Raw genomic sequence first — 21,436 nt, forward strand, 5'->3', positions numbered from 1 at the left:
GCTGAAGCGACTGCGCCATTGGGTAGGCAACAGGCGGCGTGGCTTCTACGCCGTGCTGTATTACCTATCGAGTTGCTTCACTGTTTCTCAGACTGGCGGATCCAAACCAATCGTCCCCTCTCCCAAAGTCACTAACTATCCAACCCCCCCTCCCTTCCACACCCATCGACACTGATTTGGCGGCACGTGTAAATTATTATAAGCGGAGCACCTTAGGACCGCACAACGTCTGTCCGCGCCCGTGCGCATAGCATTTCCAATCGCAAACAATCACACAGGCACCGGCACCGGCAGGATTCGAGCCTGCGTCTGGTAGACCAGACAGAGTTAGTGTCAGTCGTCTTACCCACTGAGCTACCACCGTGAGTTAGTACCCGAGAGTCAAACAGCTTACTCTCTCACCTGTAACGGTGTGGAGTACCTTAGGACCTTCCAATGTCCGTCCGCGTCTATCCCTGCGTACACCACCATCAAGCGAAAATCAAGCGAAATTTTATTTGAGCCGTGCTTTGCAGTTTCATTTAAGGAATAATCTAGGTGCAACTCACGGCTCAAATTGAATGATGGTCGGGGCGCAAATCGGATGTCACTCGGGGCGCAACTTGTGTGTCAATTCGAGTCCCCGTACTCAGCCCCTTCGCCATCATCCACGGAATGCAAGATGCTGCCGTTTTTATACCGAGGCGGGCACCACACCATGCTGTCCGTGGCGACTGAAGCACCTCTCACTTTAATTTTTTTGTTATTCGTGATATTGCCTATCGCAACTTCTGCCTCAGTGTGAGTGCGCTAATCGGCTTTTTCCCAAAGTCATTTTTTTCGTTTCAAAGAGTAACGCCCCGGCAGCGAGGAGAGCCTTTTTTAAAACTGGTCACGTGGTTGCCTGCAATATGTTGCCGAAAAAAGCACTTGGTGTGGAACTGAAACCCAATCATGACATTTTTGTTGGTTGCACCTTCCTTTATGTACCCTTCCATTAGCAATATAGATGCACCACCCCCCCCCCCCCCCCCCCCCAAAGTAGGCAACTGGGTCAGCCGCTGTTCTTAGATTATATATTAGCGCGATGAATGACACTTGAAAACGTTCCTTCATGGTCTGGAAACACCTTATGGCGCACGAATGTATACCGGGAAGTGCGTTGAAATGCGGCAGCAACCTAAAACGACTTGATGGCCTCTAGGGCTAGCAGCAGCTGTGTGGGAATCGGCGATTATCACAACGGTGGAATGGCTCTGGCGGCGAGATCGATTCCAGTATGCATTCCGTTAGCGTTTCTCAAAATACGGATGGAGTTATTGAAGCATAATGAAAGGCGAGTCTTTGATTGTCATTCTTGTACAAGGCTGTGACATCGACTAATTGACGTTACTTGCGGCTGATGCAACCGAACGCTCACCTTTCTGGAGCTGTATAAACTGCTAAAGGACCCGTCTTTCTCACACTGGAAAATATATTCATAATAGCCGGAGAGATCTAGGCCAGCGTGTGATTTCTGGACGTTCTCTTTGTTTACTGAACGCAATTTGAAGCGCTCCGATTACGAAACAGGTTTCAAACCTTCAAACGCAACCTCAACCTATTTTTTGTATTGAAAATATCTTTTTTTCGTAACTTGAGGCTGTTAAGTGCGAGGTGTGGTTCATAGCAAGCATAATGAGCTATTGGGCGATGCTGTACATAGATGTTGTGTTGAAAAAAAAAACCCATTTGTTATACTGCTGCATGTATGGCAAATAAAGAACTAAGGCAGCTGCTTTAAAACTAATTGTAGTTTTGAAATACCCAAGGAAAAATCTCAATGAAGTAAAAAACTCTCAGCGCCGTAACTTGAAAATTAAAGCGAAAGTGTTTTCGTGGAATTCATATTCCCCTGATTGTTAATTAAATATTTGGAGCATTTGCATATATATTGCCTTGCAACTGCGTGAAGCAATTGTATATAGCAGTAACTGCTCACATATCTGGCTGGATTTGGTGTAGTACATAAATCTGTTCGTGTCATATGGGTGGTGCCCTTACCATACAAGGAAGCATCTAGCCCCATATATGTCTGGACAAGGCGCCATATATGGTTGGGATGAGCTATATATGGCTGTAATTGACGCCATATACGGGCTGATCGCGCCATACGTGGCCCTATTTGCCGCCATATATGGTAAACGATAGTCACACATGAACACATATACAACTATATGTGGCCAGATATGATTTATATATGGGCCATGTATGAAATTTTTGTAAGGCAGTGTGGGGTTAAATCTTTAAGCCAGCCTGTTGGTTGGCGGGTAGTAGGATGTGATCTATGCGGTATTTAGTGAGCAGCACCTCCACAACATTTTGCAAGAAGACACCTCCGGAGTGGCTTAATAGTTTCCTGGGTCACAGAGGACCCAGGAAACTGTTAAGCTCCTTCGGCAACCGCGATCCTTCGGTTGCCGAACCACTTTTCTCTGATTACCACTTTTTGCTAGCCACTAAAATTTTCTTAGTAGCAAATTGTCCAGCAAGAGTAAATGCAGAGTCTTGTGAGGGGGCAGCGACTGTGCTTTCATTGCAATGTGCGTCGACGGGGCTGGCCGGTCAATTTCAGTGTTGTCCACGCACACGATGGCTCCAAAAAGGTCTCTCTAGAAGGAGACGGCTGGTAACGTGCTTTTGTCAACATGGAAGCCTCAATTGACGAAGCCTCTTTCCCAAGCTCCCCAAAACTTGAGAACCACCTGAAGTGGAAGTATGGATGAAACCTTGGAAGGTACTGTCGGGATAGCCCAGGTGATTTTTTCTACTTTGGGTGCTTCCGGTTTTCCTCGCTCTTACAAATCCTGTAATGAGCACACATAATTCAACAGCCTTTAGTTCTTATCTTGAGTACGTGAACAGAGTTCATCCTTGTTCCGGTAGTTGAATCCACGGTTCAGAAACTCCTGGTTGAAGCGCACCGTAAAGTACAGCATGTTTGTAACTGGCTTCTGATGCCGCATCCAAGCCGCTGCTTAGGAGCGAAAAGCTACTGGCAGGATCGTAGTAATTAACCTGTCCTCTCGTCCGAAATTGTCATGGTCTGTTGTTAACAAAAGAATTTCTAAATGAAGTCAAATACCGGTTCGCATAACCCGTGTACCTTGTTACCGCCAAATGTAACTGCAGTGACGTGCTACACGGACAATTTGCCGCGTTTTCGTATGCCGCTCGGGCAAACGATTGATCAGTGCTGTTAGGTCTTGCATTCCCAAGCCCCAGAAACTGGTTTTTCAACTCGACCAAATGCGCCATCAATTCGATAATTGTGCGCTGTGTGCTGCCCGAGGCCGGCTCCTTCTGCTCAGTGTTATCAAAGTACATTATTGGGGGATTTTGCTTGCTTTGGTGTTAAACGCGCTTCACCGTAGGGCATTGGATCTAGTAAGCTCAGTATCGTTCGACATGGCTGTGCTTTCGAGATGTTCCTAAAGTGGTCCAGAATACAGCATCCATGTATTGAGCGGAGTGAAACAAAGGCCGTAATTGCGGCATTCATAGGAGCAGTTTGAAATCTACTACAAGCGCAAAATTTCCGGTGAGTCACAAGGCTACTTGCGCCGCTTCCAGTCGATTGAACGTGTGCCTCTTCCGTTGTTGGCATCATGCGCGTGGTTGATGTCTTTTTCGGGAAATGGAGTGGTGCAGGGTTGGTAGTTGGGCAAGTCAGTACACCATATAGCAAAACAGCTGGGCACACGGAACAAACGAAAGAAAAGACGTACACAAGCGCTGTGTACGCAGTTTCACACCCTTGTCCCGTGTGTTTCTCCGCTTGGTTAAATGGAGTGATGCTCGCACAGATGGCACGGCCGGTTTCTTGGCAGGCCTCCTACCGGGGCAGCAGCTCTGATTAAGGCTGCTGCATAAATCAGGTTAAACTTTAAAACAAAACTCCACCAATCTCGAGCACACACATCCTAAGCAGACGTAATCATTGCACAGCGAGTCAGGGCTCAAAAAGAAGGTAGCATTTCGGCTGGCGTACCCGCAAATTTTCCCGCCGTTTTTTCGCGGGACTACGATGGTTGCCAGACCAGGAGTGCCCTCTGTTGATTAGCTCGCATCATACATTCGCGGGTACTACAAACGTATTGGAGCCCGTAAAGGCCTCGGATCTGTCAGCCCGCTCTGGTTACAAACCTCTACGCGCTCGCGCCGCGGGCTCGGGCTCGGGCTCAAGCCCGGGTTTGTTATTTTTTCGCTTCGTCCCCACGGGAGGTAGTACAAACGTATTGGGGCCCGTAAAGGCTGCGGATCTGTCAGCCCGCTCAGGTTTCAAACCCCTGCGCGCTCGCGGCTCGGGCGCGGGCCCAGGTTCGTTCTTTTTTTTTTTTCGCTTCACCCCTAGGGGAGGTACTACAAACATATGGGGCCCGTAAAGGCAGTCCGTAAAAAGGGGAGAACAGTCCTGATCTGGCAACCATGGTAGCCCCGCGAAAAAATGGCGGGAAAATTTTCGGGTACGCCAGCCGAAATGCTACCAAAAAGAATATAAACCACGTTGGGCGCCAGTGAAGGAAGGTCCTTCACGTGCGTAGGGTTCCTGAGTGTGACCCCTCCCGGCGAAGTGACGCCGACACAGAAGAAACCGGAAAAACCGTCTTTTTTGAAACAATAAAAAACTGACATCCCCAGAAACAGCAGTTTGAAACACGTAACGATGAAGGCAACAAGATGACACTGAATAACGCACTGCACCGATTGTGCAGAAAAATATTACGGCACTTCGCTCGCCATTCACTGAACGTTCGACTCCTTTTACCAAGCCACATAGTCAGAGCCCAGCAGATGTGCTATTCAGGTGAGCTGGGCAAGGATCGTTGTTCCGCTTGTCTGCCTGATGCTGCTCCCATGCTGTGCTTTTGCTGCCGCCAGGCTCTTCCGTAAAACTAACCCGACAGCAGACGAGAGCTGGCTTTATACCAGACGCGGTAATTGGGCGCATGATCCGGGCTTGATGCGCACAACCCACGTGAACCTTGGCCTCTCACTGTTTATCCCACAAACATGCGTAAGGCGCATAACAGATAGGCGACTGAGGTCTTAATCAGTGTTCGTCACGAGCTCACTGGACTGTCAGCACTACGCACGGGGCCCATCATGTGCAGTAGCTGCGTCCCTATAACTTTTTTATTTACGTATGCCTGAACACCTAAGACAGGAAAGCGACTGGTTAAGATATCCTCACTAATAATTGGACTGATTCTGGCCTTTGGACTGATTCTGATGGGGTGTTCTTAGCTTAAGGTTTCATTTCTTCAACAGCGAAACAATGAAGGTGACGGTAGTAGAAACACCTAACGAGTGGTGCGCTTCTTTGTGTTCACTCAACTTCGTCTTCGTTCGCATGATCCCAGAACTGACTCCCAAAAAAATAAACCCAAGTTTTCCGACTACAGTCATAGCAGATAAAGAGAGGAAATAGGTGCCGTCATGCAACGGAGTATGAACAGCTCACAGGTGGTAATTATTGCTGATAAGAACGGTAATTACGTGCGAAGTAACGGTCCTTTCGAAATAACAAATCGTAACCTCCAGCACCGGATGTCGCGTAGCCAAAGACGACGCAAGTGTCTTGAAAGAAAAGCAAGTTTATAAGAGCTAACTTGCGCTCTCTTAAGATCTCGAAGAATACACAGACAGCGTAAGAGGAGTCAATAAATTGACGCATGCAGGCGAGTGTCGGCGATTCAAATGCCGCGTCGCCTGCTCTGCATGCATTTATCTTTCGGCGCGGGTGCTTCTCGAACCGTAGAATTACACCGACAACACTGTAGGCGACCACAACACCTTCTCGGTTCCATCATCCAATTTGAATTCCAGCATCCTTGAATATCAGGCCACCTTCAGATATGAGAATATATATTGCCTGATTGGAGTGTCTAAAAATCGGTGGCCAGGCAAATTACGCAGCAGTTGGATTCCGCACAACCCGCATGCTGGGTGGAATCCCCACTGCCTTCAATTCGCTATTTACTAGTTCGCACGGGTTCCGAGCCTTTCGCGAAGCAACTGCAGCTGACGTTTGGCCACCAAGCAAGGGAACCATGACTCAAGCTACAGTGCAGTAACCACTAGCCCAGACTTGAACCTTACTAAGTGAACCAGCTCCAGCTCCGGTGTGGCCCTCGAGTGGAGCGCCACGATATACGATGTACCGGTCACGCTTACGCGTGCTTCGCTGCTCGAACAAGGGAAATCGACATTGGGAGGTAATACTCTGTGCTCTGTAATCCTTCGTAAACTGGGACTTGCCAGCACAAGCTAGAATAAGCGAGCAACTGGAAACGTAAGCGTGCGACCTTGCGCTTCCACTCCATGCCGGGAGCTTTTGCTGTGGTGAAAAGGAGGGCACGCAGAGAGCGCGGTGAAGACGGTTTTGCGATGTACAACAGCAAGCAGGACTTTGTTTATTTCGTCATGTTGGAGCAAATTTTTGCCTGTCTATAAAAACAGCCGAATGAAAAACCTCGGCCTGTGGCTTAGGCAACTACCTGCTCAAACCAAATAGGGTAAGACAAATTTAACGAACGTGAAGAGGGAATAATTTTGTTCCGTATAGCATCCCTGCTTGAAAAATGTGATGGAGAGACTTTGTTTTTAGAACAGTACATAATTTCGAATAAGCAATCATCGCAGGGTAAGTATGATTTAACTGTTACCAAAGTAACTCCTTGATGAAGAATTTTGGGACAATTTATTTGCATCAATAGCCAGCTGTTAATACAAATTAGGAAATAGAAAAGAGTATCCATATGTTTTACAGTTATTCCTGCGATTACGTTTTTCTTACACTTACATGACAACTAATGCTGTTCTATGAGCGAAACAAATAAAATAATTCATTCTATTTTTCCTAATAACATGTGGAAAAATCCCACACAAAAACTAAAGAGCAGTCCACTTGACAAATCTTCGGGCCTCATTTCAGAATGCACAGCGAGGGTGGCAAATACAAAAGCAAACAACAGTATAATGTACATATAATGGGATGATCAGTTTACATCAACTCAGACACTAAAATAAGCATAAATATTGTTGATTAACAAATGAGTATAGGTTAATTTTCGTTGAAAAAATTTCATAAACCTCGTGAACACAAAAGGGCGCATTGTTTCTCTGCTAATGGTTTGTATAGATAACGTCTACTACGCAGGCTGTTTAGCACAATTGAGAGAGAAAGTATTTGTTCCCCATAGGATATCCTCGAAAAGATATTTGTCAAGGTTTCGTGTTAGAAGTGTGATATGTCGAAAGCCAAGTTGATGGATATTTAAGGGAAGCTTGTAAATCTTCAGGTACGTTATCGCCAAACGATATGAGTAAAGACTGAGAATTAAAACTGAATTAAAACGAGGCAAACGTGGCTCATTGTGAGCGTGGATATCGGCGGCGAATATGTGTCGAATATTTTTTTTTGAAGTGCTAGTAGGTGGTTTTTGGTCTTCGCCAAACAAGGACGCAGTAAGTCATGTAAGCATATAAAGAGCATCAAACTGTTTTTCAAAAATACAAAGGCAGGGTAAATGAACTTTTTGTGTGCAGTTTGCTTGTTTCTTAAAAACCAATACCTCGATTACCCATCGTGTGATGTGCGGAATTGGTGGCACTCTGAAAATTTTGCAAAGGCAAAACGTTGACACGATTGATAATAGGCATACCCACTTTAGAAAAATTGATTCTTTTATTAGTCATAACTGGTGAGGACCTATTAACGGCATATGGCCGATTTTCTTCAATTATAGAATTTTTAAATGACAAACGCAAACTATGAGGATGGTTTTACGCCAAAAAATAGATTTAGTAATTCGTTGCCGTTAATTTTGTCTAACTTTACGAGAGAACTCTTGGTGGTGGGGTTGCGTATAGCACGTTGCTGAAGCCGCAGTAGCCCAAGGTGCTTTCATAACCACAATACCGGCACCGGCACTCTCGGGGGCAGCGTAGTCCGGAGCCGCACTAAAAAAAGTCGATGAGGAAAAAGAAGGCGGTTCTTTATAACAATGCAATATATTGGCTTCTGAGAAAATCATGAACATGCTTTTATTGCTTGTTACGCTGAAAAAATATTGCGAAACTCCTACACTTATTCTACATGAAAATGCAATAAAGCAGTTTACGGAAGCTACTAATTATTTCAATTGAATTCGGGTTTATTTCCCACAAAAACTAATCGGATTTCTGGCTAAAAGATCCTTGGAAGCTTGGCAAAGGCGCAGAAAGCCGTTACAAGGCGAAGAAGACAAGAGAGACACACAGCTGGAATAATACACAGTTTCCGTTAACAAGTTTTCGTGGAATAAAGGAAAAGAAACAAAGTCGACAGCGGCGTCACTAATAAGGATTGGAGTTACGAATTGAAATTTTTTGTTATTTCCGTCATAGAAAATCTGTATGCAGGAAATACGGAAGCAACCACCAACATGTTGCACGACACACTGTATAGGCACACCATATATAACCAGCAAAATAGAAGCACCATAGTTTAATACTATATTGACTTAACGCTCTGAAGATTTCATACATTAAAGCATAATTACCCACAAGAAAATCAATAAACTGTCCCGTAAACTATTTTGGGCTATATTAAACTTTTAAAGAGATATAACTCATTCACGTTACATAGCGCGCGTCGAATGCATCATAAATCTTTTGACCTGCATCGCATACAATCAAACAGGAGAACCTATCCTTCTAAGCCAGCTTCAACATAGTTATACTGCGAACCCTTGGTCATAATTATAATAAGAAATCTTTTGACCTGCATCGCATTCAATCAAACAAGAAAACCTATCCTTCTAAGCCAGCTTCAACATAGTAATACTGCGAACCCTTGGTCATAATTATAATGTCCTTATAGTGGTACGATTTGACGTTGGCAGTTACTTCCTATTATCTCAATTTTTCACTTACACAAAAGCCGCGTGCAAAGTATATGGCAGTGGAAGAGAGTGGGGCAAAGAGCATGGAAGTGTCTTGTCTGAGTCGAATGAAATAAGAAATGCCGGAAATTGATGGTCTTATAATCAAGGGCTTCCAAGGGATTCCAGTCAAGAACGCACCTCCGACACCAGTACGGCAAGATCTCACATGTGTGGTGTGGTCTTGTACACTCAAAACGAGACAACCGGTACACAAACCTTCACGTGAAGTGACTTTGATGTTGCTGAGCACGCTGAAAGTCCCTGAATTATGGTAACTTTACATTACGGCTTCATATAGGCGTAAAACTATGGCACTGTGGCTCATTGCCAAGCGATGATGAAAGGTGGTGTAACCAGCAGCAGCGCGGTAGTACGAGTAAAAGGGAGAACGCACAAGACAAACTATAAACCTTAAAATGCAGTGATGTAAACAACAACACTGCTCAAGTGGCTATAGAGAATTCTGGCCAAGTTTACTTCATTGTATGGTAACGTTGGGTATTTTTTAAGTTATTATCAAAACATTTACGACTACGACGTATGGCCTTGCAATTCGTTGCGCATACCAAAGCGCAAAGATTTGGGACAAAAGCGGTGGTAGGAAAAACAGAAGAATTCGCTCCTGAAACAAATAGCCCATTTTCCCCCAGGGGTGACTATTATAGCGACTTGTGTAGTTGGATACTTCTTCATGTACCAGTCGCTCCTTGTGTACAGTTGTCGCACCGCGGTGATGAGAATCTATGTATTGCAACAGGCTGGTACCGCACCGTTTCTACCGCAACTGACTACATATCGTAAATTACGGTGATATGCACGCCATAACAGGCACACCACTTTACGTTTGGTAACGTTATGGCGCAAGTGCATTAAAAATGAACAATTCTTACTTCAAGTTTTGTTACATACGTTCACGTTAATCTGGATTATCCATGGCACCATGGAGACATTCAAAGTTCACAAAGGCCTAATATTTTACTGTACTGCAGTGAATCCTCTGTACGTCAGTGAAGCACAAATGTGCAGGAATTTGTAAATAAAACAAGTGCCACTCAGCAAAAAAAAAGTATTCATTCAAAATAACATTGTGATTTCGCCCAGTATTGCACCGGGGAAGCATCATTACAATGTACTTACAATACCACCACATTTTGGTTGGTCGATGGATGTCCAATTATCCGCTGTGGCCCTGGAACTGCAGAAAGAAAAAAGCGTAGTGGTTTCAATCAGACCTAATTTGTGTAGTAATTTACGAACACCAAATCAGCAGTTGGAAATGCTGAACGATAAAAAAATGAGATTTTAAACTTGACAACTGAAACAAGCAAGATAGGACATTCAGTTTTACTTATATATCGAGAGCGCAGAAAAACCGCAACTGCAAGACTGGGCCATCTATGCTTCACCAGTCCTCGCTGTGCTACCGCACTGGAGTCGACCATCCTCCTGCGACATGAAGGAGGGTGCGGGGTAACATTGATGATGTATGTGGATGCCCAGGGACTGGGAAAATGCCAGCGTAGTTCTTATATATCGGGCACCTCCGTTCCCAGGTAATTTCGTGGATCGGGGTGCGAGGTTTGCAGTCGGTAGCGTGTCTTTGTTTCCCTTTGAATGCAGCTGAATCCCTGCGCATGAGTATTTTGGAAATGTTGGGTGCTTCTTACTGCTTTGGACATCGTTTTTCGTTTAACAGGGTAACGATGCTCTCATTGTGTCCGACGTGCCTTATAGTTTCAACTGCGTACTCAGCCGCCCGGAGGGTTAATGCGTGGACGGGTCAGTGTGCCGTGTCAGTTCCTGGCATGCCCTTGCCCCCAGTTCCCTCGTATTGACATGTAGCGACGTCATTGATGAGTGTGCTCGCTGCCTGTACAGCTATATGGAAATTCACCACCTCAAAGCTCACGTTAGTAATGCGGAGATGAGGAGTCACACCCTCACTATTCAAGTACCCAAAAGTCTACAAATGAAAAAAATCTGCTGGAGAAGCTATTGTGTTAGCACTAAAAACGAAAATTTCAACTGTCATGGAACATAGCAATACAGGCAAACCTGAAGCCCACAAGAGGCTCCGCGTAATTATACACTTGTGGACCACCACTTCGTGCCAACTGCATTGCGAAATTTACGCGCCACAAGAACAAACGGAAAAGTACTGCAAACAAATACCCAGACATCTCTCCTATCCTGCTTTGCGCAATAATATAATGGGCTAAAAGTCATATATAAGCGCATCCTTCGCAAGGTAATACATAGCCCTGTTTTGAGAATGGTCTTTGGAAATATGTGTTCATCGTGATGTGAGAAATTCGGGGCCTCCCTAACTTGGAGAACTTGCATGATCCCGTTTGAATTGTACAGGCTGACTTTATAGAAGAGCGGCATTAGGCGAGGCTTCTGTACATATGCCGAAGCCCTCACACGAAAAGCGGTTTGTGGCGACGCCGACTTAATTCGCGTGTATTCCGAGCGGGAGGCGTTCCCACGTGCCGGCATTCGTGTACGTGCTTTTGTTTCTTGGCTTAGGTGCTTGCTTTTGGGGCGGCTGCTGCAAAAGAGCCTGTAATAATGTAATTGTGTTCCATTCCTTTGCATAATCTGCGCCCAAAATTTGTGCAGTGTTGAGATCAAATACGCGGTCAGTAATGACATTCTGTTCGACGTTCTACAATTCTCGAACCCTGTAAATTTCGCTAGTAACGTGTTGTCCTTAAGATGTGTGGAAAGCTCGGTTTTGTTACTAAAGAAGCACAAAGCCTCCCACTGGAAATGTTGGATACATGGTCTCGCGTTTCAGTTTATTTCTCTAGAATACAAGAGAATACATGGAATTTGTTAAAGAAAGCTATAGTACATAGGTGGTCCCGAAGTCAGAAACAGGTGGGGGGACCCCTGTGAATAAATACAATGAGTATAAAATAAACGCAACAAGCAGTGATGTACAAAGTAAACAAAGAATTAATAAAAAATTCGGAAACAAGGCAACAAAATTCAATTACAGCATCTCGTGGAGTAAAGAATACATGAGAGGGAAAATAAGATGTAAAATAAGAAACAAGACAGTAACAAAGTTAGCAAACCTAAATCGTCGAACGTAAGTACCGTTTCAACTGTTTGCAGAATGATCATAATGTGGAACAAGACTTTATTTCTATGGTATGTTGTTCCAAACAGATACACCTGTAAAATTTTGCGGTTAGCTTTCCATATTTGGTACGGGCTTTAGGGAGAAGAAAGTTGTGACGAGATGAAAACCTAGTCATATCTGTGTTGATAAGATGTCTCGATAGCCCTTCAAAACATAAATTGTGGTAGATGAGACGGTATATCAATGTTCGAAGTGAATAACTGATTAAGTGGAAGTATAGATAGCTGAACGTAAAGGGGCATACATGGAGATTGAAATGGAGCAAATGTAATCAGCCGTAATGCCTGATTGTGACGATGTTGAAGAGGCTCAGGATGAGTTGTGTATGTGTTACTCCAGGGTGAGTTGTAATAAGGAAGATGGCTATGAATGTATGCATAGTAGAATGACAAAATGATGCGTGACTGAAAGTAAGGGCAGCCTTAAATGAGAATAAGAATGCCGAACAAAGCTTCATAAATATTGATAGCACGTGCTGGTTAAATTTCAAATGCTTGTCTTGTATAACGTCCAGAAATTTCGCGGTATCTGACCCAGGATTACTGTGATTGTTAAATAATAAGGATATGGATGAAAGATATGTGTTCTTTGAGAATGGAAATACTACAAATGCACTTTTTAAGCAGTTCATGTGCAAATGATTTTCAACACACCGACGGTAAATGCTAGAAAAGTATAGGTGTACACGTCCAACAAATTCAGTGCTTGTTGTGGAAGTTGCAAAATAGTAGTGTCATCGGCGTAAAGAAGAGAGTTAGTATGTTTATGGCAACCAGGTAAGTCATTCATAAAAGTAAAAACACGAGAGGGCCTAGTATTGAACCTTGGGGTACACCCATGTCAACTGGCTTAGTAGACCATGCATTGTTATTCATATGAACTACCTGGGACTGGTTTATTTTGTAACTGCGAGTAAACTGAAAAGCAGGACCTGTGATTTCAAATTATTCATGTTTATGTAGACGTAACTGGTGGTTTATTGTATCGAAAGCCTTGGTGAGGTCAGTAAATACTGCTCCACCAGGGAACCCTTCATCAACGGCCAATTTCATCCGATCAGTAAAGCTGAGTAATGCGAGTTCAGTCAAGTAGCCGGATCGAAAGCCGAACTGATGAAAAGACAGTAGGTTAAAATTGTGCAAGTACGACATTAAACGCGCGTAAAAATTCTGTCGATTATTTTACTGATAAAAAAAGAAGTAGCAAATGAGGCGATAGTTATTAATTGACAAGCGGTGCCAGTTTTTAAAATAGCAGATATTTTTGCGACTTTTAAAGCATCAGGAAATGCACAGGATTTAAATAACTTATTAACTGTTTAGGCCAAAATAGGCCTTATATCTCTGGGCACGAGTTTTGTTTTTAATGAATGAATCATATTTAAACCTAGGGCTTTCTTTTTAAGAGAAAAGATGACTTGAAATACTTCTTCTCCTTATGTCACGCGGATAAAAATATTGAGAGGAACGTGAAATTGGGGGGGAAGGAGATTGGGAAAGGAAGAAAGGAGATAGAGGAGCGTCCGAATAATGGAGTTCATTGTTCCATTTTACGTCACGTGGTGAGAGATCGTGCACGGGGAGAACAAGGTTTGAGTTCGCAATGAGCGAGAGAGTGGACAAATAGCTTTTTATCATACACTGGTGCTCCAGCAGCACTTAAGGCTCAGTTTATCTTTCGTTGTACAAGTAAAATATTGGCGGCCTTCCTTGTAAATACACCGGCTTCTGAAATTATATGTTTTTCTCGCTTAACTGTAGCCGTGTCTTTGTCTACTAAAAACTGGTATCCCTGTCACCGTCAATGCGAGAACAGAGATGTCTAATACCTTACAGAGGTCATTTCTTACGTACCGGTACCATAAAAATGCCGCAGAAATTAGTGAAGTACAAGAAACGTCTTGATATTAGTGTATGAAGGCAGTTTACTGAGGTTGACCATGGATTCCTCACCCTTTACGCCCAATTTTGTTCTGCGGAACAGTGCCCCTTTTTGGCGCGCCTGGAAATTATGGGAGTGGGTGTTAACCATTCGTAGAATATCAGCGGCTTCTTTTTGGGTTACATAAATGACAGACGCAGGTCGCTGAATTCATGGAAATCTGGCGGTTTGCCGAGGGTTGGTGTAAACTCGACTTGTCCGTGCGTGTTTCGGTGCATATTCATTGCTCTATGAAGGGGTTCGTTAGGCGTGTTCATTACTCCATGCACACAACATTAAGGTGCGCTGTTTCGCAGCTCGTAGAACATAAGCTGCAAAACCTTGTATCCGTCAAGCATTTCGCCACGAACGTATGACGTTCCTTTCGACTTAGAGGCCATAGCTCCACAAAGAATCTGCAGTCTATAGAAGACATTGTTCAGCTTTCTTGGTTTCTTAGAATTTTTGGCCTCCAAGGTAATCTACCAGCGCGTCCATTTTGTAGTTTCTCGCTTGGCCTGTTCTGGCACTCTTTTTGGGCTTTTCAACTCTATCTAAGATTGCAACACGCCCAACGTAAATTCAGTAAATTGAGCTTGTGCAACTCACAAGAGATTTCATCAAACTCAGGCAGTAATTTGAGTACTTGGGCAACAGTCAGCAAATGATAATTCCGCTTTATGACGTCTGTTTACGGCAGCACTCACTTATTGGGCTTAACCTGATACGTATTTGATAACATACAATGACGAGTCTGTGAGCTGGGGGAGTGATCTCGCTTTCTGCCTGAATGAGACATAAAAAAACAGCCTCATTCGCAGCCTCCGCGTGAATTCGCGTATGTCAATATGTCAGCTCGGACGACAATGCATGCGTTCAATGGTGATTGACAGATGCAAATGGTCGTTTACAGGCCACCTGCACAATTCTGTCCAATTGTGGCATGTGATCGAAGTTCACTCCCATTTTAATTGCATAAGCTTGAACCGGGCATTATTCGCTGCGTTCAATGGCATATCAGGCACCTAACTTTATATAAATTTCGCCAGCATCAAGGACTTCTGACGCCGTGGCCTAAAACTACAAGTGCGCGTGCTCACAGACTACAGTCTGCGATCACGCGCGTACGTCGCTTTGGTCTCCAGCGGTGAGGGAACACCTCATAGATGACGTGGCTGACTTCGTCCAATTTTTAACCTTCCCAATGTAGCCAAAAGATTTACGCCAGCATGCCGTCATTCGCCTCGCTGCTGAATTACAGCAGAAAGCAGCCCGTCGGACAGCGCAGCCTTCCCTGCAACAGCGACAGTCGGCGCTGTCCAAGCAGGAATTGCTGTCCCAGAGGCGGAATCAAGTAACACGTCCTTAAAAGATAAGAAGGCCACAAACGTTACGGCGCGAAAAATCAGTGAAGACGGGTCACAAATCGAAAGAACAACCTACGTAGCCTTGACATGCCGTTGGTTCTATCGTCTGGTCGAATTATATTGCTTGCTACAATGACGGCACGCACTTTTCTGTAAGACATACCCATTCCTGCCGCAACATTTCAGATGTGTTTCCAGTGTGTAAAATGTGTCTGAGACGTTTACCCTTCTCACGACGTCTATTATACAGAGGGGAAGTGGTGGAATATGTCTCAATTGGAGGACACTCGCATAATCATCCTCCTTACCGCAATCGTTTAAGGTGTAAACAAAGGTGGCTCACTACGACCTCCATTTTTAGTCAACTCCTGCCAGTTACCGCCCTACCGAAATTATCCCTATTTGATACGATCGTTCAGTGAAATATCTTGCCACTCTGTCAACAGGTATATAGAGGCTTTGCAAAGACCACCACGACAACGTCTAGCTATGCCTTTGCTTCAAACCCGGGTTCTGGGTCCTAGTTGTGGTGGTAAACGTAGGCCGGGCGGAATATTTGCGACCACCATCACAAAGAACACCTCTTTCTGGAGCACTATCCACAACTATTCCGTTCAGAGTGCCCATTCCCTCATGGAGACGAGCCGTGATTAAACACAGTGACTTTCCTCTTTAACACAGGAGGGCGTCCCCCAAGGGGGAGCTGCAGGTAAAGCAATGTATTAGCACCTACCAGTCAGTCCATCGCAGCTAACCTATCAGTTACAAGAGGACGAGCAAGTGGGAAGACGCACCATGACACGGCTTTGCGCGCCCCATGAATGTTCCACCCACACTTATGAGCCGCAAGGGGTACCGCACATCTAGCAACGCTATGAAGGCTAGAAGTGATGAGCGACCACTGAGCAGACGATTTGCCTATTGCTGATTTGCCTACTTACTCACAGATACGACGCACCTGGCTCCACCTGTGGCGTTTCTCTGTTAAATCCGATTCGGTACCAACGCCTCTCACGGCAGGGAGCTAGGACAGCTTGGCGACTTTCCCGGAGTCCTGGAGTGGATTGTATTTCTGGTGGTTACCACCCCTACCTCGGCCGCCATCATGTCTCGCTGCCTTGAGTGGCCATATTAGCCTAACGTCTCTTCGGAAGATCCGCCTGTTACGCCCACAAACCTCGAAAAGGCTAATGGCCACCCGGGGAGCCAATCCTGCAGAACTTCCTGTAACGATGCACTCTCTCCCCTGAGAATTAAAATCACAACGGTTTATCAGTTCCTCCCAGGCGCAGAGCAGCTCGCTTGGCATGCCCCATACATGCAACCTTTACAGGGCTTCCCTATTCCCCCGGCATGGTAACGGATCACCCACCGCTAGTGAAGTTCGCCAGACATCAGCCTGGCCATGTTCAGCTGTTATGGATGTCCAACCAATGAGCTGTACTGTGTGGATGCAGTAGTTACCACGCAAGAATGACACCGCGGCCTCCAGCCACGCTTCATTAGAGTGGTACGTTACTACTCCCAGCCATAAGGTCAATTCTCATTTTTTGTGTTTCCATTCGGGAAATAAAAATGTCAGAGTTGCTCCCACGCCGGGAAAAAGGGTTTCCACGGTACATAAACGTATCCTATACGGTTACAATTTCCACTACATCTGCCATACTGAGAGGAAGAAGTGGAATGATTGTTTTCCTAAAGGACCGTTACCTAAGTATTCTCTTGGTCCAGCTCGTTAGAAGTGAATGTAAGGGCGGTTCTACGCAGCATTAAATTTGTTGAAAACCTGACTGTGACCGCAGTTAAATTAAATGCTCCCTATTCAACACGGCCCTTCAATCTAATACCTTGCCACTCTTTTTAATAGCTACTGAGAAACAGGAACCCTTCCCTTTAAGTTTACTTGCGTTGAGAACAAATTAATCACCACCTCAAGAAAACGCTTCCACCCAACAACATGGTTTCGTCCTACATCGCTAACTTCATGTTAGCGGAAGCCATGGAGGAAGTCGTGGTTGCTTGACTCAGTACAGATGTTGACGACAACCTATTGCTTTCCCTTCACATGTATGAAGTCCTCGCGGGCCTCAAGGCTAGTGACGTACAGTAGTCAAAATTGTTAACAACAACAAAGAGAGAAATGCCAGCGTATGCACAGAGCGGCAGCTTACGATAGAACTCGTGCTGCTAAGCCAGGCTGTGTGCATGCGCTGAAGCACCCGAGTGCTGTAGGGCAGCATCGTGAGTGCCGATAACCAGGCGTCAAAGATGAGGCTGTAGCTATCGTGAGCTGCCACTCTGGGCGGAGGCAGGCACCTCGTGTTTTGATGACTGTACATTTGTTCCTTTACATACATATTTCTATTCATCGGCCGTTCTGTTGCGAGACATACAAAAGGCACCTGAACAGGTCACTCCTGCAACCCGTTCTCCAAGGCCTCCCCGTCTATATCTGTGTGAACGTACCTACACCTACGGCAAAGCATTCCTTGAAAATTGTCCGGTAGGATACCTACTAAGGGCGACTGGGAGATCGGGCAAGTCAGAATATTCTAAAACATCAAACAACGTAAACAACAAAAACAAAACAGAATACACAGAGGCAGAGCGCTCTGCCTCTAGCAATTTCTTTTGTCTTCCATTCTTTTTCGGTTTTTGAAAACTTCCGCCTGCCGCCAATCGCACAAGTTCAAAACTCTTCCCCTTCGCTTTATTGCAATGTTTTCCACGTCCCAATTTTTCGCTAATGATGGCTACAGTATAGTATTTATGGACATGATATTATCGTGTTATATCAGCCGGCGGCGACGCGGACATAAAACTATAAAACTAACGGTCAAAGCTGTAGGCTTGCGGGTGTACCAGATTGCTCAATACTCATACTTTTGCTTGATTATTGCCGCACGCCTCCACCTTTAAACCGCAGTCACGTCCAGGAGCTCCTGCTCTGCCAATAATGCATCATGGCAAATTGTCACGCGTGCACCTGGTGTGACCTCTTCCTGTCAACGCACTTGCGGTGCCAGGGACACATTCACCACTCAAAGGAAGGTTACTGACCTCTACGGTATCTCCCGCAATAAGCTACCCCCCCCCTCCCCGCTCACCAATCCCTAGCTTTAAGAGAAACTACTGTAGCGTCCCCTTTGAATTACATCACTTCCATACCAAGCCATCCATCAACAAAATCAATGCTTAAGCCAGCCACTCTATTCTCTGCACAAGCTGCGCCTCAGTATCCTGAGTACACCACCACAAGTAAGCGTGTCCCTTCCACCCTTACCCCTAAATAACCTCCAACCAATAAAGAACGCTGGCCCTGAGCTGCTCAGACGAAGATTCCAAGCGCCGACCAGTCGCGCAGGCATGAGCCGTTGTGGCATTGAAATCGAAATTATTTATTGTGAAGCTTTCACAGGTACCAAATACAAGCAACGACGTCTGGGTCCTTAGCCTTCGGCTAGTTATCGGCAACCTAGCGGATTCGCCGGGCGACCCTTTGAGAGGCCTGGGAAATCAAATAGGCAGAAGGTGCGCGAAGGTATTTATCCGATCAAAACGGGGAGGGCGACCAGGCAGCCACTGCGACGTGCTGCACGTGCAATACCGGTGCCTCCTCAACGTTAAGGCACCCACTGTGGTCGTGCCCCGGCCTTTCACCGCTGAGGAACAAGCGCACGGATGCATGCGTTACCTTATTGGAGGAATGGACCACCCCGCCCCTCACTTGGACGCAGCGAGCACAATCGTTTCCTTGTGGGAGTTCGTGCGAGAGGCAGATCTGGCCGGAAGACCCGATGGCTATCCCACTCCCTTTCACTTCTTCCCTCTTCCCCAACTAGGCTACGAAGCTCCCGATTTGTTAATAAAGTTTCGTTCATTCATCGCTCTTTATTTTGGGGAGGACAGGGGTGCCGTGAGAGAAACAATGTACGTTTCGCCGTCCTACCTACTGTTAAAACAGAATAGTTTTACGCGGCCACATAGGCCATTGTCAGAAACAAACGGCTTCAAGAAAAAGGCACGAGAAAGTAGCACCAAACGACGATGCTAAAAATGGACATAACAAAACAAAAAATTGTCGAGATATTGGTATGCTACCAATAAAAGGTTGACGGTTTAAGTGCGCACTCAACGTTACAAACACTACTCCTTAGTATACTCATAGGTGATGCGCATAAAGCATGCATGTTGCTTAGTAAGCTGAAAGTTTTCGTCAATATGTACGAAAAATACTGATGTAGACGAGGCTATTGAAATTGAAATATTGTCGCTTCACTAAAAGTGCGTAATTTTTTCACTAAAAGTTCGTAAAAATCGTAATTTTTTTATAACGGCATTTCTTTAAACAGAATTCTCTATGCGAGGGTACTCAGTGCCTAAGTACGTGCACATTGGTACTTGCAAGTTGCTTCAGCTACGAACCCGTTATTCAAAACTGCTACGTAATTTGTCCAAAGCAATGTCCTTATGGTAACCCCTCAGATGGTAACTTACTGTGCGGATTTCCCGTCTCTCACCAAGGCCTTAAAATGGCTCTCTGGGTAGGGTAAAAAGCTTAAACTTAACGAAGGGGTTCGGAGCTCAGTCTCTCGTCGGGCCTTCTGATGTGACTGTTTTCATGATGTGAAAACATTACGCCCATATGCAAATATATTTATTCTGTTATATATTATGTTAAGGCAGCTGATTGGCATGCGTTACCTTTTAATACGGTTAACTGCTACCCTGTATTCCCGTTTTTTAAAAGAAGTTTCATAATTGCTTTTACTGTTGGTATTGTGGCAAAAAAGTTGCTCACCGTTTCTCTATTATCCTGCTATGCACTGAGTGCGTGTGGCCCTACTTATTGCATTGTTTATGCATGTTTGTCATTACCATGCCTCAAAAGCCACACTGTTGTACATACAAGTGCAGGTAAAACTGCGTAAATACTGTATAGTAGTGGCCGTTCTACAGAAAATTGAACTTTCTATCTCTGCGTTCTTCTTTGGCTTATGTTCTTGTACAACGTTCACCCACTCCTGCCTAAAGCTTGGCGCTCAGGCTAGGAATATGTCTATAATTCCAATAAATAAGGTGTTCATGCTTGCTAATGTATTCCGCAGCCCCGTGATGTACCATTAATACAAGCGCAGTTATAGCGAATTTTAAAAGATCTCCCTTCACTCGGGTTTTTTGAGAGTTTAAGTCTTTCCTAAAAATTTTTTTCCGCTAACAACCAGCTTAAAATTGGTAATTGATTGCAAAAAGGGCTTTCAAAGATTAGCTTTACTGCGCAGTAAACGAGCAAGGATCGCCTTTTCTTCCGCACCAAAACTTTTCTTATACTCGAAATTATTAAAGAGAACCAAACTCTCATAAAAAAAGCACATAATCAAGCGCATTCATTTTTGTTCGTTCGAGGACCAAGACGCATGGGCCTGTTCCACTGTTTCAACCTTCTGATAATGTAAATACATATTTGTTGCTGAAAGCAATACTCACAGCTGAGCAGTTAAGAAAGAGATAATTACACAAATCCCAATTGATTTCATGGTTGCTTAAACAGTTTCTATGCCAGCAGCAGATTTGTTCTGAACGCCTATCCCACTTTATACTCTCAAGGACAAAAGATAAATGCATAAACCAATACACCGAGAACTATTTTTGTGACAAGCTTCCTTTATATATGAAAAAGAATCGTTGCAAAAAACAATAGAAGGTGTTGTCAAAGAACCCTGAGTTTTTTGTGTTTTTACCTTTCACGTTCGTCTTGCGCGTACAACAAAAAGATTGTCTTTTTGAGAGGTACATTGTCTTATATGCCTGTAGACAAAATTTGGGTCTTATGGCTGGCCTTTCCGCAGCTAGCTTATAAGGCTGTAGTAAAAAAACCACTACCTGCCACTAATGACACTAACCTGACTAATAGTTACGCAGTCAGTAAGGATGATACAAAACCATCCTGAGGGCGCCTAAAGTCTGTAGACAGGATGTCGAGGATCAAAAGCTTAGTTGCTTTTTCAACCAAGTAAAAGCAACAACCGATACGACCTGTTTAGGAGCTT

The 21,436-nt window shown here is 44.7% G+C and overlaps 1 long non-coding RNA gene across 1 annotated transcript; it reads right to left on the reverse strand.

Annotated features, from left to right (window-relative positions):
• Positions 1-7,689: 7,689 nt before the first annotated feature.
• Positions 7,690-21,014, reverse strand: LOC144166106 (uncharacterized). Its single transcript, XR_013321573.1, has 3 exons — positions 20,874-21,014; positions 10,086-10,143; positions 7,690-7,983 (listed from the first exon to the last, which is right to left on the reverse strand). It is a non-coding gene; the product is annotated as an uncharacterized LOC144166106 (long non-coding RNA).
• Positions 21,015-21,436: the final 422 nt, after the last annotated feature.

Source organism: Haemaphysalis longicornis, unplaced genomic scaffold (genome assembly GCF_048455015.1).
Source record: "Haemaphysalis longicornis isolate Haplotype H1 unplaced genomic scaffold, Haemaphysalis longicornis Haplotype H1 scaffold_16, whole genome shotgun sequence".
Lineage (NCBI taxonomy): Eukaryota > Metazoa > Arthropoda > Arachnida > Ixodida > Ixodidae > Haemaphysalis > Haemaphysalis longicornis.